General features: G+C 43.6%; 1 non-coding gene across 1 annotated transcript; it reads left to right on the top strand.

Annotated features, from left to right (window-relative positions):
- Positions 1-7,206: 7,206 nt before the first annotated feature.
- LOC143176746 (small subunit ribosomal RNA) lies at positions 7,207-9,134 on the top strand. Its single transcript, XR_013001256.1, has one exon. It is a non-coding gene; the product is annotated as a small subunit ribosomal RNA (ribosomal RNA).
- The last annotated feature ends 5,866 nt before the right edge of the window (positions 9,135-15,000 follow it).

The raw sequence follows: 15,000 nt of genomic DNA, 5'->3' as shown, positions 1-15,000 counted from the left end.
CAATTTTCTCAACGTTAAAAACGTTAATAAACTGCGTTTTTATGCGTGGATTAAACATTAAAAAAATTTTGAAATATGTGATGAAAAAGTTTACTCTTGACCGTCGGACTTAGAAAAATTTCGAGTACCCGGATCGCCTGCTGGAATTACCGCACGGCCTGGGATAGCCCGCATCGACCGAATACATTTTTTCCATTTTCAGTGAAAAAAATTTTTGTCAATTTTCTCAACGTTAAAAACGTTAATAAACTGCGTTTTTATGCGTGGATTAAACATTAAAAAATTTTGAAATATGTGATGAAAAAGTTTACTCTTGACCGTCGGGACTTAGAAAAATTTCGAGTACCCCGGATCGGCCTGCTGGAATTACCGCACGGCCTGGATAGCCCGCATCGACCGATACATTTTTCCATTTTCAGTGAAAAAAAAATTTTTGTCAATTTTCTCAACGTTAAAAACTGCGATAAACTGCGTTTTTATGCGTAGATTAAACATTGAAAAAATTTTGAAATATGCGATGAAAAGTTTACTCTTGACCGTCGGGACTTAGAAAAATTTCGAGTACCCCGGATCGCCTGCTGGCATTACCGCACGGGCTGGACACCTCGCTCCGACGAATCGGTTTTTTCCATTTTTTTTGAAAAATAAATTTTTGTAATTTTTTTTAATGTCAAAAACGTTAATAAACGTCATGTTTACGCATGGATTAAACATTGAAATAATTTTAAAACACTTATTAAAAAAGTTGGTGTTCGACCGTGGGACTTAGAAAAATTTCGGGAAGTCCGATTCGCCTGCTGGAATTACCGCACGGGCAGGACACCTCGCTCCGACGAATCGGTTTTTTCCATTTTTTTTGAAAAATAAATTTTTGTAATTTTTTTTAACGTTGAAAACGTTAATAAACATCATGTTTACGCATGGATTAAACATTGAAATAATTTTAAAACGCTTATTAAAAAAGTTGTGTGTCGACCGTGGGACTTAGAAAAATTTCGGGAAGTCCGATTCGCCTGCTGGAATTACCGCACGGGCAGGACACCTCGCTCCGACGAATCGGTTTTTTCCATTTTTTCCGAAAAATAAATTTTTGTAATTTTTTTTAATGTTAAAAACGTTAATAAACTTCATGTTTACGCATGGATTAAACATTGAAATAATTTTAAAACGCTTATTAAAAAAGTTGGTGTCGACCGTGGACTTAGAAAAATTTCGGGAAGTCCGATTCGCCTGCTGGAATTACCGCACGGGCTGGACACCTCGCTCCGCCGAATCGGTTTTTTCCTTTTTTTCCGAAAAATAAATTTTTGTAATTTTTTTTAATGTTAAAAACGTTAATAAACTTCATGTTTACGCATGGATTAAACATTGAAATAATTTTAAAACGCTTATTAAAAAAGTTGGTGTCGACCGTGGGGACTTAGAAAAATTTCGGGAAGTCCGATTCGCCTGCTGGAATTACCGCACGGGCAGGACACCTCGCTCCGACGAATCGGTTTTTTCCATTTTTTCCGAAAAATAAATTTTTGTAATTTTTTTTAATGTTAAAAACGTTAATAAACTTCATGTTTACGCATGGATTAAACATTGAAATAATTTTAAAACGCTTATTAAAAAAGTTGGTGTCGACCGTGGGACTTAGAAAAATTTCGGGAAGTCCGATTCGCCTGCTGGAATTACCGCACGGGCAGGACACCTCGCTCCGACGAATCGGTTTTTTCCATTTTTTTTGAAAAATAAATTTTGTAATTTTTTTTAACGTTGAAAACGTTAATAAACATCATGTTTACGCATGGATTAAACATTGAAATAATTTTAAAACGCTTATTAAAAAAGTTGGTGTCGACCGTGGGACTTAGAAAAATTTCGGGAAGTCCGATTCGCCTGCTGGAATTACCGCACGGGCTGGACACCCTCGCTCCGACGAATCGGTTTTTTTCATTTTTTTGAAAAATAAATTTTTGTAATTTTTTTTAATGTCAAAAACGTTAATAAACGTCATGTTTACGCATGGATTAAACATTGAAATAATTTTAAAACACTTATTAAAAAAGTTGGTGTCGACCGTGGGACTTAGAAAAATTTCGGGAAGTCCGATTCGCCTGCTGGAATTACCGCACGGGCTGGACACCTCGCTCCGCCGAATCGGTATTTTCCATTTTTCTTGAAAAAATAAATTTTTGTAATTTTTTTTAACGTTGAAAACGTTAATAAACATCATGTTTACGCATGGATTAAACATTGAAATAATTTTAAAACGCTTATTAAAAAAGTTGGTGTCGACCGTGGGACTTAGAAAAATTTCGGGAAGTCCGATTCGCCTGCTGGAATTACCGCACGGGCTGGACACCTCGCTCCGCCGAATCGGTATTTTCCATTTTTCTTGAAAAAATAAATTTTTGTAATTTTTTTTAACGTTGAAAACGTTAATAAACATCATGTTTACGCCATGGATTAAACATTGAAATAATTTTAAAACGCTTATTAAAAAAGTTGGTGTCGACCGTGGGACTTAGAAAAATTTCGGGAAGTCCGATTCGCCTGCTGGAATTACCGCACGGGCAGGACACCTCGCTCCGACGAATCGGTTTTTTCCATTTTTTCCGAAAAATAAATTTTTGTAATTTTTTTTAATGTTAAAAACGTAATAAACTTCATGTTTACGCATGGATTAAACATTGAAATAATTTTAAAACACTTATTAAAAAAGTTGGTGTCGACCGTGGTGACTTAGAAAAATTTCGGGGAAGTCCGATTCGCCTGCTGGAATTACCGCACGGGCAGGACACCTCGCTCCGACGAATCGGTTTTTTCCATTTTTTTGAAAAATAAATTTTTGTAATTTTTTTTAACGTTGAAAACGTTAATAAACATCATGTTTACGCATGGATTAAACATTGAAATAATTTTAAAACGCTTATTAAAAAAGTTGGTGTCGACCGTGGGACTTAGAAAAATTTCGGGAAGTCCGATTCGCCTGCTGGAATTACCGCACGGGCTGGACACCTCGCTCCGCCGAATCGGTTTTTTTCCTTTTTTTCCGAAAAATAAATTTTGTAATTTTTTTTAATGTTAAAAACGTTAATAAACTTCATGTTTACGCATGGATTAAACATTGAAATAATTTTAAACGCTTATTAAAAAGTTGGTGTCGACCGTGGGACTTAGAAAAATTTCGGGAAGTCCGATTCGCCTGCTGGAATTACCGCACGGCAGGACACCTCGCTCCGACGAATCGGTTTTTTCCATTTTTTCCGAAAATAAATTTTTGTAATTTTTTTTAATGTTAAAAACGTTAATAAACTTCATGTTTACGCATGGATTAAACATTGAAATAATTTTAAAACGCTTATTAAAAAAGTTGGTTGTCGACCGTGGACTTAGAAAAATTTCGGGAAGTCCGATTCGCCTGCTGGAATTACCGCACGGGCAGGACACCTCGCTCCGACGAATCGGTTTTTTCCATTTTTTTTGAAAAATAAATTTTTGTAATTTTTTTTAACGTTGAAAACGTTAATAAACATCATGTTTACGCATGGATTAAACATTGAAATATTTTAAAACGCTTATTAAAAAAGTTGGTGTCGACCGTGGGACTTAGAAAAATTTCGGGAAGTCCGATTCGCCTGCTGGAATTACCGCACGGGCTGGACACCTCGCTCCGCCGAATCGGTTTTTTCCTTTTTTTCCGAAAATAAATTTTTGTAATTTTTTTTAATGTTAAAAACGTTAATAAACTTCATGTTTACGCATGGATTAAACATTGAAATAATTTTAAAACGCTTATTAAAAAAGTTGGTGTCGACCGTGGGACTTAGAAAAATTTCGGGAAGTCCGATTCGCCTGCTGAATTACCGCACGGGCAGGACACCTCGCTCCGACGAATCGGTTTTTTCCATTTTTTCCGAAAAATAAATTTTGTAATTTTTTTTTAATGTTAAAAACGTTAATAAACTTCATGTTTACGCATGGATTAAACATTGAAATAATTTTAAAACGCTTATTAAAAAAGTTGGTGTCGACCGTGGGACTTAGAAAAATTTCGGGAAGTCCGATTCGCCTGCTGGAATTACCGCACGGGCAGGACACCTCGCTCCGACGAATCGGTTTTTTTCCATTTTTTTTGAAAAATAAATTTTGTAATTTTTTTTAAACGTTGAAAACGTTAATAAACATCATGTTTACGCATGGATTAAAACATTGAAATAATTTTAAAACGCTTATTAAAAAAGTTGGTGTCGACCGTGGGACTTAGAAAAATTTCGGGAAGTCCGATTCGCCTGCTGGAATTACCGCACGGGCTGGACACCTCGCTCCGCCGAATCGGTTTTTTCCTTTTTTTCCGAAAAATAAATTTTTGTAATTTTTTTTAATGTTAAAAAACGTTAATAAACTTCATGTTTACGCATGGATTAAACATTGAAATAATTTTAAAACGCTTATTAAAAAAGTTGGTGTCGACCGTGGGACTTAGAAAAATTTCGGGAAGTCCGATTCGCCTGCTGGAATTACCGCACGGGCAGGACACCTCGCTCCGACGAATCGGTTTTTTCCATTTTTTCCGAAAAATAAATTTTTGTAATTTTTTTTAATGTTAAAAACGTTAATAAACTTCATGTTTACGCATGGATTAAACATTGAAATAATTTTAAAACGCTTATTAAAAAAGTTGGTGTCGACCGTGGGGACTTAGAAAAATTTCGGGAAGTCCGATTCGCCTGCTGGAATTACCGCACGGGCTGGACACCTCGCTCCGCCGAATCGGTTTTTTCCTTTTTTTCCGAAAATAAATTTTTGTAATTTTTTTTTAATGTTAAAACGTTAATAAACTTCATGTTTACGCATGGATTAAACATTGAAATAATTTTAAAACGCTTATTAAAAAAGTTGGTGTCGACCGTGGGACTTAGAAAAATTTCGGGAAGTCCGATTCGCCTGCTGGAATTACCGCACGGGCAGGACACCTCGCTCCGACGAATCGGTTTTTTCCATTTTTTCCGAAAAATAAATTTTTGTAATTTTTTTTAATGTTAAAAACGTTAATAAACTTCATGTTTACGCATGGATTAAACATTGAAATAATTTTAAAACGCTTATTAAAAAAGTTGGTGTCGACCGTGGGACTTAGAAAAATTTCGGGAAGTCCGATTCGCCTGCTGGAATTACCGCACGGGCAGGACACCTCGCTCCGACGAATCGGTTTTTTCCATTTTTTTTGAAAAATAAATTTTTGTAATTTTTTTTAACGTTGAAAACGTTAATAAACATCATGTTTACGCATGGATTAAACATTGAAATAATTTTAAAACGCTTATTAAAAAAGTTGGTGTCGACCGTGGGACTTAGAAAAATTTCGGGAAGTCCGATTCGCTGCTGGAATTACCGCACGGGCTGGACACCTCGCTCCGCCGAATCGGTTTTTTCCTTTTTTCCGAAAAATAAATTTTTGTAATTTTTTTTATGTTAAAAACGTTAATAAACTTCATGTTTACGCATGGATTAAACATTGAAATAATTTTTAAAACGCTTATTAAAAAAGTTGGCTGTCGACCGTGGGACTTAGAAAAATTTCGGGAAGTCCGATTCGCCTGCTGGAATTACCGCACGGGCAGGACACCTCGCTCCGACGAATCGGTTTTTTCCATTTTTTCCGAAAATAAATTTTTGTAATTTTTTTTAATGTTAAAAACGTTAATAAACTTCATGTTTACGCATGGATTAAACATTGAAATAATTTTAAAACGCTTATTAAAAAAGTTTACTCTTGACCGTGGGGACTTAGAAAAATTCCGGCTTGCACGGATTCGACCACTCTGTTTTCGGAGTTTCTGAGAAAAATAAATTTTTGTAATTTTTTTCATTATGATTTTCTGAGTTCTCCAGTAGTTTAATGTAAGGATTAAGCATTTAAAATTTTAAATCGAATATTAAAAAGTTTACTCTTGCAATTTTTGGAAAAAAAAAATTCTAAAAAATTTTTCTTTCGGTGGAAACTAACGTTTAATATGTACAATAACGATTTATCGAATAAAAATCGTATGTTAATATATGTTTCGAATCGACCATAGTTTCAGCGGCTAAGTACCAGCAGCCCGGCCGGTTGGTCTGTACGCGCGGCAGTTTTACCACCATAAGCGCCCGTGCTGAGCGGCCGGCGCGCGCGGTCGTCGCGGCCGCCCCGTTTGGTTACTATAAGAGAGCACGTCGGTTCGAGCGGACCGGTCGGCGCAGCGGCGGGCGAGCGGCTATTCTACGATCTCGGTCGAGAAGCAGTCGTTCAGCTCCTCGAGGTCCATTCCTCGACTGTTTCTGTACCGCGTTCCGTTGCGAATTTTTCTCTACACAGCATGACCACGGGTCGGTGTCTCAGACCGAATGGCCCTTATGTGGTAAGCCAGAATGTTGGGTTGGATACAACGTATATTCGTATATACTTGTACGACTCTCACATCAACTCTCAGAAACCAAAAGGGGTTTTCTATCCGAGCGAAATATATTTTTCGTATACAAAAATTTAATGGCAAAGACCAAACGAAATACTACACACAAAAAGGGGCGACGAACAAAAATTGTTCGAATGAAATATAATATATATACATATAAAATTGAGGTGTCCTAAGAGAGAAATACATAAAACTAAGAGGTATATATTATAAGAAATATATATTATTTCTGGGCAAAGAAGAGAGAACGAAAAGAAGAGTATGATCTTTAACGCGAGGGCCTCGACATGGGTACGCCTAGCATGGTTCGCGCTTTCTCGATATGTCCAGCATGTTAACGTACGCGGTCTTCGGACTTCGTGCGTTATGTCCGTGCTTACACGATGGAGAGCGCTCGAGCATACGTGCTTACAAACCTGAAAGTCGATGTGACATCCGAGATTCTTTTTCTTCTAAAAAGATCTCGGAGAGATACACGGGAGAGTTTGAAATTTTTGGAGGTCCTCCTGATGTATATGCGCGGATATACCCATGTGGTAATTCGTGCGGAGTTGGTAATCTAATAGTGGAGGCGAAATTTACCAACTCGAAAGAGAAGAGAGAAGAGAGAAGAGAGTAGAGAGAAGAGAGAGGAGAAAGAGAACTGTCTTAAAGACGAGAAAAAGTATCGTTCGATTCCGACTCTTAAGGGGAGAGAGTCGGCGACTAAGATATATATATACATACATATTTTTGCTTCGTATGATGAAAATTTACTCGAAGCTCCCTGGTTGATCCTGCCAGTAGTCATATGCTTGTCTCAAAGATTAAGCCATGCATGTCTCAGTACATGCCGTATTAAGGTGAAACCGCGAATGGCTCATTAATCAGTTATGGTTCCTTAGATCGTACCCACATTTACTTGGATAACTGTGGTAATTCTAGAGCTAATACATGCAAAACAGAGTTCCGACCAGAGATGGTAGGAACGCTTTTATTAGATCAAAACCAATCGGTGGCGGGCGTTTACGTTCGTCCATCGTTTGCTTTGGTGACTCTGAATAACTTTGTGCTGATCGCATGGTCTTATAGCACCGGCGACGCATCTTTCAAATGTCTGCCTTATCAACTGTCGATGGTAGGTTCTGCGTTCCTACCATGGTTGTAACGGGTAACGGGGAATCAGGGTTCGATTCCGGAGAGGGAGCCTGAGAAACGAGCTACCACATCCAAGGAAGGCAGCAGGCGCGCAAATTACCCACTCCCGGCACGGGAGGTAGTGACGAAAATAACGATACGGGACTCATCCGAGGCCCCGTAATCGGAATGAGAACACTTTAAATCCTTTAACGAGGATCCATTGGAGGGCAAGTCTGGTGCCAGCAGCCGCGGTAATTCCAGCTCCAATAGCGTATATTAAAGTTGTTGCGGGTAAAAAGCTCGTAGTTGAATCTGTGTGTCACAGTGTCGGTTCACCGCTCGCGGTGTTTAACTGGCATTATGTGGTACGTCCTACCGGTGGCTTTGCTCTTCACGGGGCGGTCCAACTAATATCCCATCGCGGTGCTCTTCACTGAGTGGTCGAGGTGGGCCGGTACGTTTACTTTGAACAAATTAGAGTGCTCAAAGCAGGCTACATTCGCCTGAATACTGTGTGCATGGAATAATGGAATAGGACCTCGGTTCTATTTTGTTGGTTTTCGGAACCCCGAGCGTAATGATTAATAGGGACAGATGGGGGCATTCGTATTGCGACGTTAGAGGTGAAATTCTTGGATCGTCGCAAGACGGACAGAAGCGAAAGCATTTGCCAAAAATGTTTTCATTAATCAAGAACGAAGTTAGAGGTTCGAAGGCGATCAGATACCGCCCTAGTTCTAACCATAAACGATGCCAGCTAGCGATCCGCCGAAGTTCCTCCGATGACTCGGGCGGGCAGCTTCCGGGAACCAAAGCTTTTGGGTTCCGGGGGAAGTATGGTTGCAAAGCTGAAACTTAAAGGAATTGACGAAAGGGCACCACCAGGAGTGGAGCCTGCGGCTTAATTTGACTCAACACGGGGAAACCTCACCAGGCCCGGACACCGGAAGGATTGACAGATTGATAGCTCTTTCTTGATTCGGTGGGTGGTGGTGCATGGCCGTTCTTAGTTGGTGGTGAGCGATTTGTCTGGTTAATTCCGATAACGAACGAGACTCTAGCCTGCTAAATAGACGTAACTTATGGTATCTCGAAGGCCCCCGGCTTCTGTCGGTGGGTTTTTACTACCAACGTACAAACAAATCTTCTTAGAGGGACAGGCGGCTTCTAGCCGCACGAGATTGAGCAATAACAGGTCTGTGATGCCCTTAGATGTTCTGGGCCGCACGCGCGCTACACTGAAGGAATCAGCGTGTTATTCCCTGGCCGAAAGGCCGGGTAACCCGCTGAACCTTCCTTCGTGCTAGGGATTGGGGCTTGCAATTTTTCCCCATGAACGAGGAATTCCCAGTAAGCGCGAGTCATAAGCTCGCGTTGATTACGTCCCTGCCTCTTTGTACACACTCCGCCGTCGCTACTACCGATTGAATGATTTAGTGAGGTCTTCGGACTGGTGCGCGGGCAATGTTGTTGCATTGCCGATGTTGCCGGGAAGATGACCAAACTTGATCATTTAGAGGAAGTAAAAGTCGTAACAAGGTTTCCGTAGGTGAACCTGCGGAAGGATCATTAACGAGCAAAATACACTACAAGAACTGACCGAAAGAAGGAAACATGAGAATATAAAGAGTGGAGCGAAAGATAATATAAAAAGGAGCGAAAGATACATACATATATATATATATAAGTGTACGAGTTCAATTTCTGCACACACTCGATACACAAGAGAAATAATATTATATATACAGAGGAGGAAGGAGCGATAAACGTGCAACAACGCTTCCTCGTGAAAAAATACTTGAACGATCATGCACAGAGAGGGTATCTCGATACCTGCTCTGCTGTATGACTAGACGGCTTACGCGCGGAGAGTTCATCTCCCGTCCGTCGGAAATTTCGAACGGCTTACGCGCGGAGAAATACACTTCTCCCGTCCGTCGAAATTTTTTTTTTTTACTTTGAACAAGGCGCATAGAGCCCGCCGAACCACGATTTCCGTGCGTCTTACATCTTTCGACGATGGGACGATCCACGCGAAGAGTTGTTTCGTGCTCGCGCGAGGTGCGATAGCGTCGATTCGCTTTTCTGTACGGGGAGAAATAGAACGATGAGTTGACTTATCGGGTCTTCGTTGGAATTACCGTCGCTGGCATTGTAAACTCCAGATGACCTTGTGATTCCTTCGTCGGGCACTGGTAAAGGGTGGCGATGATTCGTTCTATAATAGAAATACCCGTCGTAGCGATTCGGCCGAGACACCCGCCACGAAACACTCTCTCGTCGTGGAATCCCCGCATCGGAGAGTAAAACGCGCGAAGGCTTACTATGAGAGAAGAAATAGTATATGCCGGTGGTTCGCGTGTGTAGGCTCTATACGAAATTTGCGATTCAAGAGAGTAGGAAAAGACGCGATGAACCACGATTTCCGTGCGTCTTACGTCTCTCGACGATGGGACGATCCACGCGAAGAGTTGTTACGTGCTCGCGCGAGGTGCGATAGCGTCGATTCGCCTTTCTGTACGGGGAGAAATAGAACGATGAGCTGACTTATCGGGTCTTCGTTGGAATTACCGTCGCTGGCATTGTAAACTCCAGATGACCTTGTGATTCCTTCGTCGGGCACTGGTAAAGGGTGGCGATGATTCGTTCTATAATAGAAATACCCGTCGTAGCGTTTCGGCCTAGTCACCCGCCACGAAACACTCTCTCGTCGTGGAATCCCCGCGTCGGAGAATAAAACGCCGAAGGCTTACTTATGAAACTTACGTCTCTCGACGATGGGACGATCCACGCGAAGAGTTGTTACGTGCACGCGTATGGTGCGATTGCGTCGATTCGCTTTTCTGTACGGGGAGCAATAGAACGTTGAGTTGACTTATCGGGTCTTCGTTGGAATTACCGTCGCTGGCATTGTAAACTCCAGATGACCTTGTGATTCCTTCGTCGGGCACTGGTAAAGGGTGGCGATGATGCGTTCTATAATAGAAATACCCGTCGTAGCGTTTCTTCCGAGTCAACCCGCTCACGAAACACTCTCTCGTCGTGGAATCCCCGCGTCGGAGAGTAAAACGCGAATTCATAGTATGGAAACTTACGTCTCTCGACGATGGGACGATCCACGCGAAGAGTTGTTACGTGCACGCGTATGGTGCGATTGCGTCGATTCGCTTTTCTGTACGGGGAGTAATAGAACGTTGAGTTGACTTATCGGGTCTTCGTTGGAATTACCGTCGCTGGCATTGTAAACTCCAGATGACCTTGTGATTCCTTCGTCGGGCACTGGTAAAGGGTGGCGATGATGCGTTCTATAATAGAAATACCCGTCGTAGCGTTTCTTCCGAGTCAACCCGCTCACGAAACTCTCTCTCGTCGTGGAATCCCCGCGTCGGAGAGTAAAACGCGAATTCATACTATGAAAACTTACGTCTCTCGACGATGGGACGATCCACGCGAAGAGTTGTTTACGTGCACGCGTATGGTGCGATTGCGTCGATTCGCTTTTCTGTACGGGGAGAAATAGAACGTTGAGTTGACTTATCGGGTCTTCGTTGGAATTACCGTCGCTGGCATTGTAAACTCCAGATGACCTTGTGATTCCTTCGTCGGGCACTGGTAAAGGGTGGCGATGATGCGTTCTATAATAGAAATACCCGTCGTAGCGTTTCTTCCGAGTCAACCCGCTCACGAAACTCTCTCTCGTCGTGGAATCCCCGCGTCGGAGAGTAAAACGCGAATTCATACTATGAAAACTTACGTCTCTCGACGATGGGACGATCCACGCGAAGAGTTGTTTACGTGTACGCGTATGGTGCGATTGCGTCGATTCGCTTTTCTGTACGGGGAGAAATAGAACGTTGAGTTGACTTATCGGGTCTTCGTTGGAATTACCGTCGCTGGCATTGTAAACTCCAGATGACCTTGTGATTCCTTCGTCGGGCACTGGTAAAGGGTGGCGATGATGCGTTCTATAATAGAAATACCCGTCGTAGCGTTTCTTCCGAGTCAACCCGCTCACGAAACTCTCTCTCTCGTCGTGGAATCCCCGCGTCGGAGAGTAAAACGCCGAAGGCTTACTATGAAACTTACGTCTCTCGACGATGGGACGATCCACGCGAAGAGTTGTTACGTGCACGCGTATGGTGCGATTGCGTCGATTCGCTTTTCTGTACGGGGAGTAATAGAACGTTGAGTTGACTTATCGGGTCTTCGTTGGAATTACCGTCGCTGGCATTGTAAACTCCAGATGACCTTGTGATTCCTTCGTCGGGCACTGGTAAAGGGTGGCGATGATGCGTTCTATAATAGAAATACCCGTCGTAGCGTTTCTTCCGAGTCAACCCGCTCACGAAACTCTCTCTCGTCGTGGAATCCCCGCGTCGGAGAGTAAAACGCGAATTCATACTATGAAAACTTACGTCTCTCGACGATGGGACGATCCACGCGAAGAGTTGTTTACGTGCACGCGTATGGTGCGATTGCGTCGATTCGCTTTTCTGTACGGGGAGAAATAGAACGTTGAGTTGACTTATCGGGTCTTCGTTGGAATTACCGTCGCTGGCATTGTAAACTCCAGATGACCTTGTGATTCCTTCGTCGGGCACTGGTAAAGGGTGGCGATGATGCGTTCTATAATAGAAATACCCGTCGTAGCGTTTCTTCCGAGTCAACCCGCTCACGAAACTCTCTCTCGTCGTGGAATCCCCGCGTCGGAGAGTAAAACGCGAATTCATACTATGAAAACTTACGTCTCTCGACGATGGGACGATCCACGCGAAGAGTTGTTTACGTGCACGCGTATGGTGCGATTGCGTCGATTCGCTTTTCTGTACGGGGAGAAATAGAACGTTGAGTTGACTTATCGGGTCTTCGTTGGAATTACCGTCGCTGGCATTGTAAACTCCAGATGACCTTGTGATTCCTTCGTCGGGCACTGGTAAAGGGTGGCGATGATGCGTTCTATAATAGAAATACCCGTCGTAGCGTTTCTTCCGAGTCAACCCGCTCACGAAACTCTCTCTCGTCGTGGAATCCCCGCGTCGGAGGGTAAAACGCGATATATAATAGTATATGCCAGTGGTTCGCGCGCGTCGTCTCTGAGATACGCGGTCGACAGAGTTCCGAAAACACGTGATGTGCCACGATTTCCGTGCGTCTTACATCTTTCGACGATGGGACGATCCACGCGAAGAGAACGTTCGTGCTTGCGTGAGGTGCAACAGCGTCGATTCGCTTTTCTGTACGGGGAGAAATAGAACGTTGAGTTGACTTATCGGGTCTTCGTTGGAATTACCGTCGCTGGCATTGTAAACTCCAGATGACCTTGTGATTCCTTCGTCGGGCACTGGTAAAGGGTGGCGATGATTCGTTCTATAATAGTAATACCCGTCGTAGCGTTTCGACCGATGTCACCCGCCACGAATGTCTCTCTCGACGTGGAAACCCCGCGCCGAAGAGTAAACGCGAAGGCTTACCATACGAAAGAAAACGGTATTATACGCCTGTGGTATGTGCGTCTCGGCTCTGTGATACGCGATCGGCAGAGTTACAAAAAAACGTTGATGGGCCACGATTTCCGTGCGTCTTACATCTTTCGACGATGGGACGATCCACGCGAAGAGTAGTTACGTGCTCGCGCGAGGTGCGATAGCGTCGATTCGCTTTTCTGTACGGGGAGAAATAGAACGATGAGTTGACTTATCGGGTCTTCGTTGGAATTACCGTCGCTGGCATTGTAAACTCCAGATGACCTTGTGATTCCTTCGTCGGGCACTGGTAAAGGGTGGCGATGATTCGTTCTATAATAGAAATACCCGTCGTAGCGATTCGGCCGAGACACCCGCCACGAAACTCTCTCTCGTCGTGGAATCCCCATGTCGGAGAGTAAAACGCGAAGGCTAACTATATAAGAAACATATAGTATTATTTATGCCTGTGGTTCTCCGTTTGTCCTACTCTCAGATACGCGACTCGGAGAGTTACGAATAATCGTGATGGACCACGATTTCTGTACGTCTTACATCTTTCGACGATGGGACGATCCACGCGAAGAGATCATTCCTGCTTGCGTGAGGTGCGATAGCGCCGATTCGCTTTTCTGTACGAGGGAGAAATAGAACGATGAGTTGACTTATCGGGTCTTCGTTGGAATTACCGTCGCTGGCATTGTAAACTCCAGATGACCTTGTGATTCCTTCGTCGGGCACTGGTAAAGGGTGGCGATGATTCGTTCTATAATAGAAATACCCGTCGTAGCGATTCGGCCGTGTCACCCGCCACGAAAATCTCTCTCGTCGTGGAATCCCCGCGTCGTAGAGTAAACGCGAAGGCTTGCTATAGAAGACTATAGTTTATACGCCTGTGGTTCACCGGTTGCCTGCTCTCCGGGGTACGCGATCGCGCAGGAGTTACGGAAGAACTTGATGGGCCACGATCTCCAAGCGGCTATATCTTTCGACGATGGGACGATTCACGCGAAGAGAACGTTCGTGCATGCGTGAGGTGCGATAGCGTTGATTCGCTTGTCTGTACGGGGAGAAATAGAACGATGAGTTGACTTATCGGGTCTTCGTTGGAATTACCGTCGCTGGCATTGTAAACTCCAGATGACCTTGTGATTCCTTCGTCGGGCACTGGTAAAGGGTGGCGATGATTCGTTCTATAATAGAAATACCCGTCGTAGCGTTTCGACCGATGTCACCCGCCACGAAATTCTCTCTCGTCGTGGAATCCCCGCGTCGGAGAGTAACCGCCGAAGGCTTGCTATAGAAGACTATAGTTTATACGCCTGTGGTTCACCGGTTGCCGGCTCTCCGGGGCACGCGATCGCGCGAAGGTTACGGAGGGACGTGAAGCGCCCGAGCAATGAAACGTCCGCAGGAGGAAACGAGCAACCGCCGAACATTGTTTCGCGACGTTTCCATAATGTATTGTCGTTTCGCTCGCATCCCGCTTCTTTCCCCTAGTTTCCTCGACGCGTAGTTTCGCAGCCTTAGTGGACGAATCATTCTCGATTCGAGGAAAGATATGCAGTGGGGCGTGCAATGAGCCCGCCAGAGACCACGATCTCCAATGCGTCTTTACATCTTTCGACGATGGGATGATCCACGCGAAGAGAACGTTCGTGCTTGCGCGAGGTGCGTTAGCGTCGATTCGCTTTTCTGTACGGGGAGAAATAGAACGATGAGTTGACTTATCGGGTCTTCGTTGGAATTACCGTCGCTGGCATTGTAAACTCCAGATGACCTTGTGATTCCTTCGTCGGGCACTGGTAAAGGGTGGCGATGATTCGTTCTATAATAGAAATACCCGTCGTAGCGATTCGGCCGAGTCACCCGCCACGAAACTGTCTCTCTTTCGTCGTGGAAACCCCGCGTCGGAGAGTAAAACGCGCGAAGGCTGTGACTGTAACATATATATATACAGTATACAATGCCTGTGG

The sequence above is a fragment of the Nomia melanderi genome, unplaced genomic scaffold (assembly GCF_051020985.1).
Source record: "Nomia melanderi isolate GNS246 unplaced genomic scaffold, iyNomMela1 scaffold0792, whole genome shotgun sequence".
Classification (NCBI taxonomy): domain Eukaryota; kingdom Metazoa; phylum Arthropoda; class Insecta; order Hymenoptera; family Halictidae; genus Nomia; species Nomia melanderi.
The sequence above is the reverse complement of the archived record's forward strand: the minus strand, read 5'-3'. Positions and strand labels throughout refer to the sequence as shown.